The sequence below is a fragment of the Apium graveolens genome, chromosome 8 (assembly GCF_009905375.1).
Source record: "Apium graveolens cultivar Ventura chromosome 8, ASM990537v1, whole genome shotgun sequence".
NCBI lineage: Eukaryota > Viridiplantae > Streptophyta > Magnoliopsida > Apiales > Apiaceae > Apium > Apium graveolens.
This window is the reverse complement of record NC_133654.1, coordinates 5,364,056-5,378,124: the sequence shown is the minus strand read 5'-3', so window position 1 is coordinate 5,378,124 and position 14,069 is coordinate 5,364,056. Positions and strand designations below refer to the sequence as shown.

General features: G+C 36.4%; 1 non-coding gene across 1 annotated transcript; it reads right to left on the bottom strand.

Moving 5' to 3' along the window:
• Positions 1–1,302: 1,302 nt before the first annotated feature.
• LOC141682316 (small nucleolar RNA R71) lies at positions 1,303–1,409 on the bottom strand. The gene has a single exon (XR_012559717.1). It is a non-coding gene; the product is annotated as a small nucleolar RNA R71 (small nucleolar RNA).
• Positions 1,410–14,069: the final 12,660 nt, after the last annotated feature.

Here is a 14,069-nt window from a genome sequence, read left to right as displayed (position 1 = left end):
CGTCGTGAACTTATAAGATAGTGTGTTAATCTTTAATGAAGCGAAAGTGAATTTAAGGGTTTAGAACTTGCCATGCTAGCATAGGTTCATGTATGTGATATGCATGATTCGTAGGTAATTTTAACCATCTTACTTTCCCTATGTAATCACGATAGATAACTTGTGCATTAAACCGTTATGTTGTCAAATTCTATAGACATATAGGGTCTCAATATAATTGGTGTCTATTCAGCTTATATCTCTTTTGTGGATGTCTGGTAGTATGGTATTCGTACAACGAAAGTTGGCATTTATCAGTTTCGTGTTATCTGATTAGTGTCATCACCATTACATGCTAAGGTTAAGAACAAAAAGGCTATTGAATGAAGTATTTAATGAAGTTAGAATCCCATGTCTGTGTCATATATTATTCAACTCTCTTTAATCTCTTAGTTTATGTTCTTAGTATAATCTCTTAGTTATGTGTAGTATAAAAAATCTCAATTTGTTATTCGTCTTAGCATTGGATAATAACCATACTTGTGTTGCATAGATACATTGATTGAAGTTAACCTAAACCAGTCCATGTGGGAACGAACTAGAATCTATTCTATATTACTTGCGATCGTGTATACTTGCGTGTATTATTAGAGCGTGTTAACGTCCTAACAAGTTTTTGGCGCCGCTGCCGGGGACTGTGGTGTTAATTTTTAGTTTATGTGTTTGTCATCATTGGTCGTTAAAGTTCAGTGACTCGGACATTGTTACTTAATTAATTCCTTGTCGTGTTTCAGGTAATCTACGCGAGCGTGTATGCATACGCGTTCTCGGTCTCGTAAGAGAACACTAGATCTAGCTGAGGAAGAAGTTATAGTCGAAGAGAAAGTTGAAGAAGAGATCTTAGTTGAGAAATAAGAAGAAGCTCTTGTTTCAATGGGAGAACTAGAAGCGAATCCAAAGGCTTTGATGGACTACTCTCAACCAAAGATCAATGATATTCAGTCTAGCATTGTTCGACCAGTCGTCGCGGCTAATACCTTTGAGATCAAGTCGAGCATGATTCAAATGATACAGAACTCAGTTCAGTTTGGGGATTCTCCGACAGAAGACCCCAACATGCACATCAGAGATTTCATCGAGATCTGCAACACTTTCAAGTTCAATGGAGTTTCTGAAGATGCTATTAAGTTGAGGCTTTTCCCATTCTCTCTGCGGGATAAAGCTAAGTGCTGGTTACATTCTCTACCACTAGGGTCTATCACCAAATGGGAGGATCTAGCTCAAAAGTTTCTAACTAAATTCTTTCCTATGGCGAAGAGTGCTGCAATCAGAAACGCACTTACTCAATTTGCTCAACAATCTGGAGAATCTTTATGTGAGGCTTGGGATCGATATAAGGAGATGCTTAGGAAGTGTCCTCATCATGGGATTCCTGACTGAATGATCATTAACTGTTTCTACAATGGTTTGGGTGCTACTTCTAGATCCATGCTTGATGCAGCATCAGGAGGAGCCTTGTGGGCTAAAAGCTACGATGAAGCTTATGAATTAATTAAATTGATGGCTGCTAATGAATACCAGAATCCTACTCAGCGACTATTTTATGGTAAGGTAGCAGGAATTCTGGAGCTGGACGCAGCTACTGCTATAACTGCTCAACTTAAGGCTTTGACGATGAAGGTGGATTCTTTGGCTAATTATAGAGTTAATCAAATCACTAGTGTTTGTGAGCTTTGTGCTGGTGCCCATGAGACTGATCAGTGTGCCATTTCTAGTGAATCAGCTCAGTTCGTGAGCAACTTTCAGAGGTCGCAGCAACCTGTACCAGCCACCTATCATCCTAACAACCGCAATCATCCTAACTTTAGCTAGAGCAACACTCAGAATGTGGTTCTGCACCCTTATCAGCAGTATCCAGCCAAGCATTACAATCCCCCTGGTTTTCAACAACCGCAATATACACCAAGGCAACAACTCCAGCTGTAACAGTCTAATGAAAAATCTGAATCGGAAGAGTTGGGGCTCATATGCAAGAGCCAAGCGATTTCTATCAAGACCTTGGAAAATCAAATTGGACAAATTGCAAATGCTTTGCTGAATCATCAACCTGGTACACTTCCTAGTGACACTGAAGTACCAGGAAAGAAGGAAGCTAAAGAGCAGGTAAAGGCAATTATATTGAGGTCCGTGAAGGTTGCAAATCCCGAACACTCTCAAGTTTCGGATGAAGAAGCTGTAGCTGAAGAAGATGTGCAAAAGGAAGCAGAAGTGGAACCAAGGAAGACTACTGTTGAACACACTCCTCCTGAGGGTAATACAGGGGAGAAACAGATCTATCCTCCACCTCCCTTTCCTAAGAGGTTGCAGAAGAAAAAGCTGAATAAGCAGTTTGAGAAGTTTCTGGAGGTGTTCAAGAAACTTCACATCAACATACATTTCGCTGAAACTCTTGAAAAGATGCCTAGTTATGCGAAGTTCATGAAAGGTATACTCTTTCGGAAGGTGAAGCTCGATGATTTAGAGACAGTCGCTCTCACGAAGGAATGCAGTGATGTGCTGCAACAGAAGTTGCCTCCGAAACTTAAAGATCCTGGAAGCTTCACTATTCCTTGCACCACTGGAAAAGTGTCCTTTGACAAATGTTTATGTGACTTGGGAGCTAGCATCAATCTGATGCCTTTGTCAATATTCAAGAAGTTGGACTTACCTGATCCAAAACCTACTTATATGACTTTGCAGTTGGCTGATCGTTCTATTACATATCTGCGAGGCATTGTTGAGGATGCTTTGGTCAAGGTGGATAAACTCATCTTTCATGCTAATTTTGTAATTCTTGATTTCGAGGAGGATAAGAAGAATCTCATAATCTTGGGAAGACCTTTCTTAGCTACTGGCCGAACCTTGATTGATGTGCAGAAGGGTGAGCTCACCATGCGAGTGCTGGATCAGGAGGTAACTTTTAATGTGTTCAATGCTATGAAGTTTCCGCCGGAAAATGAGGAGTGCTTAAAGGTGGAGTTGGTCGATTCTGTGGTTTCCTCAGAACTTGATCAATTGCTAAGGTCTGATGCCTTAGAAAAGGACTTAATGGGGAATTTTGATAGCGAAGATGATGAAGGTGATGAGCAATTGCAATATCTGAATGATTCTCCCTGGAAGAGGAAGATAGATATGCTTTTTAAATCTCTTGGAATGGAGGAGCTGAATAAATCTCCTAAGCGCCTCAAGCCATCTATTGAGGAAGCTCCTACACTCGAGCTTAAACCATTGCCTGAACACTTAAGGTATGCTTTTTTAGGTGATGCATCTACTTTACCTGTTATTATTGCATCTGACCTTTCAGGTAGTGATGAGGAAAAACTCTTAAGAATTCTGAGTGAGTTCAAATCGGCAATTGGGTGGACGATAGCGAATATTAAGGGAATCAACCATTTTTATTGCATGCATAAAATTCTGCTAGAGGAAGGTAACAAGCCAATTGTTGAGCAACAAAGGAGGCTAAATCCTATCATGAAAGAAGTTGTGAAGAAGGAAATTCTTAAGTGGTTGGATGCAGGGATCAGCTATCCCATTTCTGACAGTTCTTGGGTGAGTCCAGTTTAGTGTGTACCAAAGAAAGGAGGTATCACCGTTGTTGCTAATGAGAAGAATGAGCTCATTCCTACTCGAACAGTCACGGGGTGGAGAGTTTGCATGGATTACAGGAAGCTGAATAAGGCCACTAGAAAAGATCACTTCCCTCTGCCGTTTATTGATCAGATGTTTGACAGATTGGCTGGGTATGAGTACTACTGTCTTCTAGATGGCTATTCGGGATTTAATCAAATTTGCATTGCTCCGGAAGATCAGGAGAAGACTACTTTCACTTGTCCATTTGGTACCTTTTCCTTTAGAAGGGTTTCTTTTGGTTTATGTGGGGCACCTGCCACCTTTCAGAGATGTATGATGGCTATCTTCTCTGACATGATTGGTCAGAATATGGAGGTGTTTATGGACGACTTCTCTGTGTTTGGCGATTCTTTTGATGAGTGCTTACAGAATCTTGGCGACATTCTTAAAAGATGTGTTGAGACCAATTTGGTTCTCAACTGGGAGAAATGTCACTTCATGGTGAGTCAGGGCGTTATTCTTGGTCACAAGGTCTCTAGTAAGGGTCTTGAGGTGGACAAAGTTAAGGTAGAGGTCATTGAAAATCTTCCTCCACCAATTTCTGTTAAGGGAGTTCGCAGTTTTCTTGGCCATGCGGGCTTCTACAGGCGGTTCATCAAGGACTTCTCAAAAATTTCTAAAACTTTGTGCAATCTTCTGGAGAAGGATGTCCCGTTCAAGTTTGATGACGAGTTCCTAGCTGCTTTTGAGTTCTTGAAGAAGAGTTTAATAACGGCACTTGTCATAACTGCACCTGATTGGAATGAACCTTTTGAGATGGTGTGCGATGCAAATGACTATGCAGTTGGAGCAGTTCTTGGGTAGAGAAGGAACAACATATTTCATGTGGTCTACTATGCTAGTAAGACCCTAAATGGTGCTCAACTGAATTATACTACTACTGAGAAAGAACTTTTGGCTATTGTCTACGGTTTTGAGAAGTTTCGATCTTATCTGCTTGGGACGAAGGTGACAGTTTTCACTGATCATGCTGTAATTCGATATCTTGTCTTGAAGAAGGACTTTTGCCTCAGGAGTTGGAATTAGAGATCAAGGACAGAAAAGGTGCTGAGAATCAAGTCGCTGATCATCTCTCGCGTTTGGAAGATCCAAGTGCAACTTCACAGGATAAAATATTGATAAATGAGTCTTTTCCCGATGAGCAGTTGTTTGGAGTGCAAGAGGAAGAACCGTGGTTTGCAGATATTGTGAACTACCTTGTGAGTAATGTTATGCCTCCAGACTTGTCTTACGCTCAAAGGAAGAAGTTTCTTCATAAGGTGAAGTGGTATATGTGGGATGAACCATATTTGTTTAGGCAAGGAGCTGATCAAATCATCAGGAGATGTATTCCGTACAGCGAAACGGGGGGAATCTTGCGAGATTGTCATTCAACTATTTATGGAGGCCACTATGGTGGAGAGAAGACAGCAACTCGTGTCCATCAAGTGGGATTCTTCTGGCCTACATTGTTTAAGTATGCACATCACTTTGTTTTGATGTGTGATCGATGCCAGCGTGTGGGTAATATGTCCAAGAGGGGTGAGATGCCTCTTAATGTGCTTTTCGAGGTTGAAGTCTTCGATGTTTGGGGAATCGACTTCATGGGGCCGTTTGTCTCAGCTTGCAATAATCAGTATATCTTGTTGGCGGTCGATTATATGTCGAAATGGGTGGAAATCAAGGCTTTGCCAACAAATGATGCAAAAGTAGTCCTTAATTTTCTGCACAAGCAGATATTCACACGATTTGGGACTCCAAGAGTCATAATAAGTGACGAGGGATCGCATTCCTGCAATCGTAAGTTCACTGCCATAATGCAGAGGTATAATGTGAATCATCGCCTTGCAACAACTTACCATCCTCAGACTAATTGTCAAGCAAAGGTATTTAACAGAGAGATCAAGCGTATTCTAGAGAAAGTTGTGTGTCCATCAAGGAAGGATTGGTCTTTGAAGCTAAATGAAGTTGTTTGGGCATATAGAACAGCATACAAGACTCCGTTGGGAATGTCGCTGTTTCAGTTGGTTTATGGTAAGGGGTGTCATTTGCCTGTGGAGCTCAAGCATAAAGCGTATTGGGCTTTGAAGAAGTTGAACCTTGATTTGGATGCAGCTGGTAAGAAGAGAATGCTTCAATTGAATGAACTCGGTGAATTTCGGCTTTAAGCGTATGAAAACAACAAATTGTATTAGGAGAAAGTCAAGAGGTGGCATGATAGGGGCCTAGTGCTCAAGTCATTTGTGTCGGGACAACAAGTTCTGTTATTTAACTCTCGTCTCCGTCTTTTTCCTGGAAAATTGAAGTCGAGATGGTCCGGGCCTTTCATAATCAAAACTGTGTTTCCGCATGGAGCCATGGAGATTTTTGAGAATGATCTAAGCCAAGCATTCAAGGTAAATGGTCAGAGATTGAAGCACTACTATGGAGATATGACAACCTGTGAGGTGGTTAGTGCCGTTTTATTGTCAACATGATCTCGAGATTCTACGTCAAGCTAACGACGTAAACCATGCGCTTCTTGGGAGGCAACCCAAGTATGTTGTACATTAGTAGGTAGAGGAAGCAAAAAGAAAAGAGAAAACATAAAAAAATTAGAAAAACAATAAAAATCAGGACCAACTTCAGTAGCACGGCGCGCCCGCGCTGAGAAGCGGGGCGGCCGCGCTGTTTGTCCAGAAACTAGGCGCGCCCGCGCAGAAACTCCAGAAGCTGGGCGTGCCCGTGCCGGGTCCCTGATTCAGAAAAAAATTTAAGTCGGTCTTTGAAGAAAAAATCGGGGTTTTTAATAGAAAATCAATTCCCGCCCGATTTTTACTCTTTCACATCCCAAATTTCCCTCTCCAAATCAAACCCATTATTCCTATTATTCCCATAATCAATTCCCACTCCTTTTCCAAAACTAATTCTCTCCCGATCTCCTATATATACACACACTTATACACAAACTTTTCCATCACTTCTCAAACTCTCAAACACACAATCTCACTTATAAACCTTCATTCTCTCAATCTCTTTCGATCTCAATGGCACCAAAAAGACAGCAAACTCAAGTAAGCAGCAGCACCACCGATTCTTCGAGTGCGGGTGGTGTGAGGCCTAGGTTTTCAACTCTCGAGGATGAGACGGAGTATGTGAGGCTACTTTCGAAGGCTATAGACAAGGAGCGTGGTTTTCTGTCATCGGGGAAAGATGGTAAGTTGTTGAAGATGATCTTGTAGATGGGCTGGGTTGTTTTCTGTGAAACACCCGTTGTTGTGCTCATGAGTGTGGTGCATGAGTTTTATGCTAATGCTAAAGTGGAGAAGAATGGTTTTACTGTGGTAAGGGGGATGACGGTGGATTACAGTGCTGAGGCGATTCGAAGGGTGATTGAGCAGCCCGAGAGGAAGGAGGAGCAGGAGAACTGGAACGAGAAGACTCCGGAGGAGTTTAATTTGGATTTGATTGTTGCTACCCTGTGCGTGCCTGAGACTCATTGGAAGTTCAAGAAGGGCACAAATGAGTATACCACTTTTCCTGCTTCGTGCATGAACAGGTTTGCACGTGCATGGAATTCTTTTATTTGTGCTAACATCATGCCATCTTCTCATGTGCATGAGATTACTGTGGAGCGTGCATGGTTGTTGTGGGGTATTCTGCAGGGGGATTATGTGGATCTTAGGATGGTGATCCATCAGGGTATTCTGAGATTCTTGCGAGGGAGTACTACGGGTTAGATACACTATGCGTCCATAGTGACGAAGTTGTGCGTGGCGGTTGGTGTTCGTTGGCCCGCGTATGAGCAGCTCCCGAGTGCTCCGATTGACAGTTCGACACTGTTGAGCATGACAGAGTGGTATGGTGGGAAGCCCGATCCTAAGGGGCTTGGATATTCTTATGACCATCTGCCATGTGGGAGGCCAGCGGATCAGAATTATGCTGGAGGGACTTCGCAGGCTCGTCGAGCAGCATGGAGAGCTCAGTTGGGAGAGGAGGCTGGTTCTTCGCAGTAGCAGTAACAGCAGGAGGAAGCACATGGCAGTGCTAGTTTGAGTACGACGCGGTATAAGCGTCTAGCTAGGAGGATGGATGCGATGCATGACATCCATAGCAGGTTTGCACATGACCTCACCTAGGCGTTGGAGACTGCTTTCAGAGCCACAGGCGTTGACATCCATGGCCAGTATTCGGTGAGGACTCGGTGTATCCGCCTCCAGACACTCCAAACACTCCACCCCTTGAGGGTTATTATCCTGGTTCAGATTAGGTATACCTGATTCCTTGCTATTACCTTCGCTGAGGACAGTGAATATTTTAAGTTTGGGGGTAGTAGTTAAGGATTTATGTGTTTGTGTGAGTCGCATGTAGTTTGCATATTCATTCTAGTTAGTTCATATAGTTGCATATTTCTAGTTAGTTCATATAGTTGCATATTTGCCATGTAGTAGTTTTTTTATTTTATATTATTAATTTTTTATGATAGTTTGTTCATATAGTTTCATGCATTTGCATAATAACATGATCCCTTAGATAATTTTTCCGATTGATTTGTGATATTGATGCTAGTGTAGTGATGTCGTGTGTAGTGATGTTAAGTCTTATTGAGTTGATTTGCATGCAAGAGACAATTGTATTTCACTAAGTCTTATAGGTTGAATTATGTCTACTCCTTGGAAGCTCAAAGATTTTGAGCACTAAATCCTAAATTGTTGATCATTTTATTTTCTAAATTTTTCTAAAATGCAAATGGGAGGTTATTGAACTGTGAAATATTAAAACAGATGAATTATGGTATGAAGAAATCATTATTCAAAATATATCAGGTACAGTTTAAGATAAGCAAATAACAATAATATTTGGTTGCACATAAAGGCTGGAAATGTCATAAGATAAAAAATTTGTTAGTTGTTTGCTGAAAAATTCACCTTCTTCACAGTACTTGTAGTCGAAAAATTAGCTGCACTCCGCAATACACAAAGCCTGAGGTGTTTAATAATATTATAAATAAAATGATAGTTAACATTCACTCAAATTATGATTTTCTCGAATTTGTAATTTGTTTCACATGAATTTTACTCTATATAATTGTATCCGACAATCTTACTCGATATCGCCTCCCGGCGACATCTCATATTTTATACTCCCTCCATCCCTTTTAATTGTTTACAATTTTTAGAGAGTGTCTGACACGCATTTTAATGTACATATAAAGTATAGTTCTGCAATTTTTTTTACAATTTTGTTTTTCTGAATAAAAATTAAAACATTCAACTTTTATTCAGAAAAAGAAAATTGTAAAAATAAGTTACATAACTATACTTTTTATGCAACTTAAAATGCGTGCCGGACACTTCCTCAGAAATGTAAACAATTGGAATGGACTGAGGGAGTATAATATATGTTGTTTTTTTCTGCGTTAGTATGTCATGCCATGAAATTTAGTAAAAAATCAATATGTTTAGTAAAATGTTAAATAAATTATATTAAAAAATTATATAAATATGTAATTTTTGCAAATTTGTAATTTGTTTGAATATGTATTTGGCTAAATATAAATTTATCAGACAACATTATTCAAAACATATCAGGTAAAGTTTTAAATAAACAAATAACAATAATATTTGGTTGAACATAAGGCTAGAAATGTCATAAGATAGAAAATAAAATATTTCAGTTTTGAAGTTAGAAATCATATATCAATAACACTTTCCCATCATTATCATACATGTATCATAGAATAAATATTAAACACATTGTTAAATAAGATAAATTGAAACCGCACAAATTGTCAAATAAAATATCAAACACTTAGAGTGCATAAAATTGAAATTGTAAATTGTATAATTATGTAAACAAAACTTACCCATTCTATTGAGTAGATTCAAAAATGAAGAATATATCACCAGCAAAAAAAATCACCCATTGTCTATCTTCCTGAAACATCAAAAAATTAAATCGATTAAATCAAGATTGAAACAAATCCGAGCAACATGCTAATTAAATGAGTAATCGCTAACGGTTTAAGAAAATACATGGCTTCTATACATATACATATAATAATGAGAAGAAGATTAGAATAAAATTATGAATTTAATTTTGAAATAGATATCAGATATTCAAAAGCAAAACGATTCAAAATTATTCAAGATTGAGTCTGATTTTTGAATTCGATTCTGATTGATATGGCCTATAACAAATAAAGAAGAAGATAATGATTATCGAGGAAAGTAGTAATGATTTTTGAATTTGAATTACTGTAAGCATAAATTGTGGATCTATACTTGATTTGTATGCAAATTTGTATAGGAATTAGTATATTTAGGAATATGGGTCGACCCACTGGTCAAATTTAAAAAATATGGGTCAAAATATTTACAAAAATGTCATTTTTAGTACAAATTTTTTGGTCTTTTCACTAGTGCTCATTATATATAATAGATAATAGATAATAGATGATAGATTGTTAATAATTTTCTTAATTTTATATGCATATATATTAGAGAATATCCAAGAAATACGATTGTGTAAAATTTTGTGTGGCAAATTAATACTGGAAATTGTTATTTATGAACAGAAAAAATAACTGTAGGAACTTAAAATTATAACTTTTAAATTTATAAAAATTTTAGCTTTAAGAATTATTATATATGGCTTAGCAGAAGAAGAAGAACACCAAAAAAATTGTACAAAACTTGGTACAATTGTGCAGGGTCCATCAATTGATGGCCATCGACAACTCCTTTGAAAATCAAAGGAGACCTTGATGAATTGATGCTCCATCAAAAATTGATGGGCTAAAATATGGACCGTTGCATTTAGTTTTCACTGCCCAACATCAATAAAGTTGATGAATCAATGAAAATATACACCCGGTGCATATGCTCTTGTATCTATCCGTGTGATGTGGTATCTAACAAACATTATTACTAAAAAGTTTTATGAAAGATACAACACACAATGTCTTTTTAATAAATAAATAGCACACAATGGTTTTTTAATAAATAACTAGCTTACGATCTGTGCATCTTGATTAATATTTATATATTTTTATTTCTATTTTATATAATTTTATTAAAATTTTATAATAAATAATTACATATTAAATAACAATTATATAATTATAATTTCATTGCGTATAATTCCAAATTATGTTCACATAGTATAAATAGTAATGATTGATGATATATTATTCATAAATAATAATATAAATATTTGTTATTGGTGTGAGATTCGAACCTGAAAACTTATATGATCTTTATAAATAATATAAATATTTGTTGTTAACGAGATTCGAACATGATAACTTATATGTATAGTTATAAATAGTAATATAAATATTTATTGTTGACAGGATTCGAACCTTAGAACTTGTGGAGTGTATTTTTTTAGTATTTGGATTTAATGGCTCTGATTATTTGATCAAAAAGATCCGACGGTCGTGATGGAAAGGAATAACCAAAATGAGGGGTTAACCAAATTACAAAATATACCTCATTCTGATTATTATAGTATAACCAGCTTAAATCTTGTACGATGCACGAGTTCTTTATCCTGTCATATTATAATTTTAATATATATATATATATGCAAATATGTAATAATTATAAATATATAATTAAAATAATAGGGTAACTTGTGGTTGTAGTTTAGTAAGATAAGTAAACTATGTCCAGTAGTTTAACAATTTAGTAGTCTAGCGGATATATAACACTATTTATTTATTTTTTTAATAATATGATAAATTGTGGTAGTAGTTTAGTAGGATAAGTAGACTATGTTTAGTAGTTTAACAATTTAGTAGTTTAGCGGATATATAACACTATTTATTTATTATTTTAATAACCAAAATTAGGGGATAACTGTTGAACCAAATTATATCACATTTCGGTTATTATATTATAGATAACATCCAGTTAAATTAAATTAAATTTATAAAAATGAACTGTGTAAAACATTAATCATTACCGTATCTTCAAATATACTTCCATAGTAAATAAATTTGAGAAACACATTCCTAAAATTAACCTTTGAAAAATCATCTAAATGTTATATACATTAAGTGTATGACTCTTGGCCTTTCAGCTTTTTATCATTATTGTACAAACATTTGGCCTTTCACTTACTTGTAACTTACAAAGTTTCAGCCTATATAAACCTTAAAAATATGTGTTTATGGACACATATAAAAAGATTGTGATCTCCCTCTCTATTATTATATAGCTTTTCTCAAGTTCTATCTTTATAACTTTATATTATATATATAACACGTTATCAGCATGAAAGCACACTAAAGAAGAAAGTAGCATGGCAAGAGAATTCGACTACAAGTTACATGAATTTTAGTGGTTGATACAAGAAGCCATAATCGGTTGGTTCACTTAATCTTATACCTCTCTAAAATATCACTGTAAAATTTTTAAACCTTTTCATTTTTTAAGATTATGTGAATGCCATATGATTCATGTGCTACTATATTATTATTTATATATGTGTGTGTGAATGCCTTGGTATCTCTGTTTGTGTATTTAATCTTGTGTATTATGTTCCTACACTTCTACACCAGTGATATGCACCTTTGTGCGTGGTTATTTATATACACTGAAAAAATACAATAGTTAATTTTTGCATGTATGACAAGGTAGTGTTGTGCAAAGGTTTGTGTGTGATACATGAATAAAAAAAATATTATAAATATATTATGGAAACCCGTGTAGATCTTGAATAATGACGAGTGAAGATTTTATCTCTATTTATCTTTTATATGTTTCTCTTTTCTATATTTTGTTTTTGCCAATAAGTTTGTAAAATTTATACGGTTTCTTATATAAGGCGGGCATTTATAAATATGTGATGATACTATTTGTTTTATCTGTTTCTTTTTGTTAAGGATGTAAAATTAAAAAAATTATAATAGTAATTCAAATAAAAACTATAATTTAGTTAATTAGATCATATTTTTGTACCACTGGATATATCATCGTGTGCCATGCAATCTATTTATATATGTCAATATTAATTCGCAAATACTTTACTCAGACTCCTGTCTACTTTAAAGATATAGGGGAAAGTCTTTTACATTGTTAGTTATTTTTTAAAATGTGTTGTACTGTCCAAGTAGCTTATCTTATTTTTCAATTTAATTGATTTACAAGTGTTAGTTGCTCTAGATATTATTTATTTATTGGTAAAAGGGATATGTTTACTCCTTATACAACCAATAGGATAGCTAGCCATATTTCTTAGTGCTTGTTGGTTTATGTGGCCGAAGAAGTAATTTTGACCCTGTGAAGATTAATCTACTGTAAATTTTTTGCTCCTTATCTAAACCATGTTAGCGACATGATCGCCTGTTAGATATTAGTTTCTTTGATTATATATATATATGGTTAATTTATTTGTGTTTATTATATAGTGATAATGTCGAACCTTACAAAACTTGGGTTCACCGCACTTGATGTCACCGAAAAAAATTACTTAACATGGATTTTGGATGCGAAAATCCATCTTAGCGCTATGGGTCTTGGTGACACCATTAAAGAAGGGAAAAAAACTTCTGAACAAGACAAAGCAAAAGCTATGATATTCCTCCGCCACCACCTTGATGAAGGATTGAAAACGGAATATTTGGTTGTTGAAGATCCAACAACCCTTTGGAAAAATCTGAAAGAAAGATATGATCACCAGAAAACTATCATACTTCCTAAGGCTCGCTATGATTGGCTACACTTAAGGTTGCAAGATTTTAAAAGTGTAAGCGAGTATAACTCTGCAATGTTTAAGATTACTTCTCAGCTGAAATTATGTGGTGAAAATATATCTGATAATGATATGTTGGAAAAGACCTACTCCATTTTCCATGCCAATAATATGCTCATGCAGCAATATCATGAACGAGGATTCACAAAATATTTTGAGCTTATATTTGTATTGCTTCTTGCCGAGCAAAATAATGAACTTTTGATGAATAATCATCAAGCTCGTCCAACTGGTTCGACACCATTCCCTGAAGTGAATGTTGTGACTGGTAATAAATTTGGATGAAATAATCAATTTGGACGTGGACGTGGGCGTGGATATGGATTTGGACATGGGCGTGCCTGTGGACGTGGACGTGGTTTTGGACGTGGTCGAGGTCATGATCACCAAAAATTCTCAAATTTTAAAAAACCTCACCACCAGAAGTGGTCAATAAATGAGGAAAAGTCCAAAGAAAGTACAATGAATAAGAGATTGAAAGCAATTGTCATCGTTGTGGGATGAAAGGCCATTGGAGTCGTACCTGTCGTACCTCCAAGCACCTTGTTGATCTTTATCAAGCTTCTTTGAAAGGCGTGGAGGCTAATTTTAGTGAACAAGGTGATCCTTTGGGCATTGCCCATCTTGAAGCGCACCTTGGAGGAGGAAATCAAATTGATACTTTCAACTCTACTCACATGGAAGTGGCTGATTTTTTTGAAGAT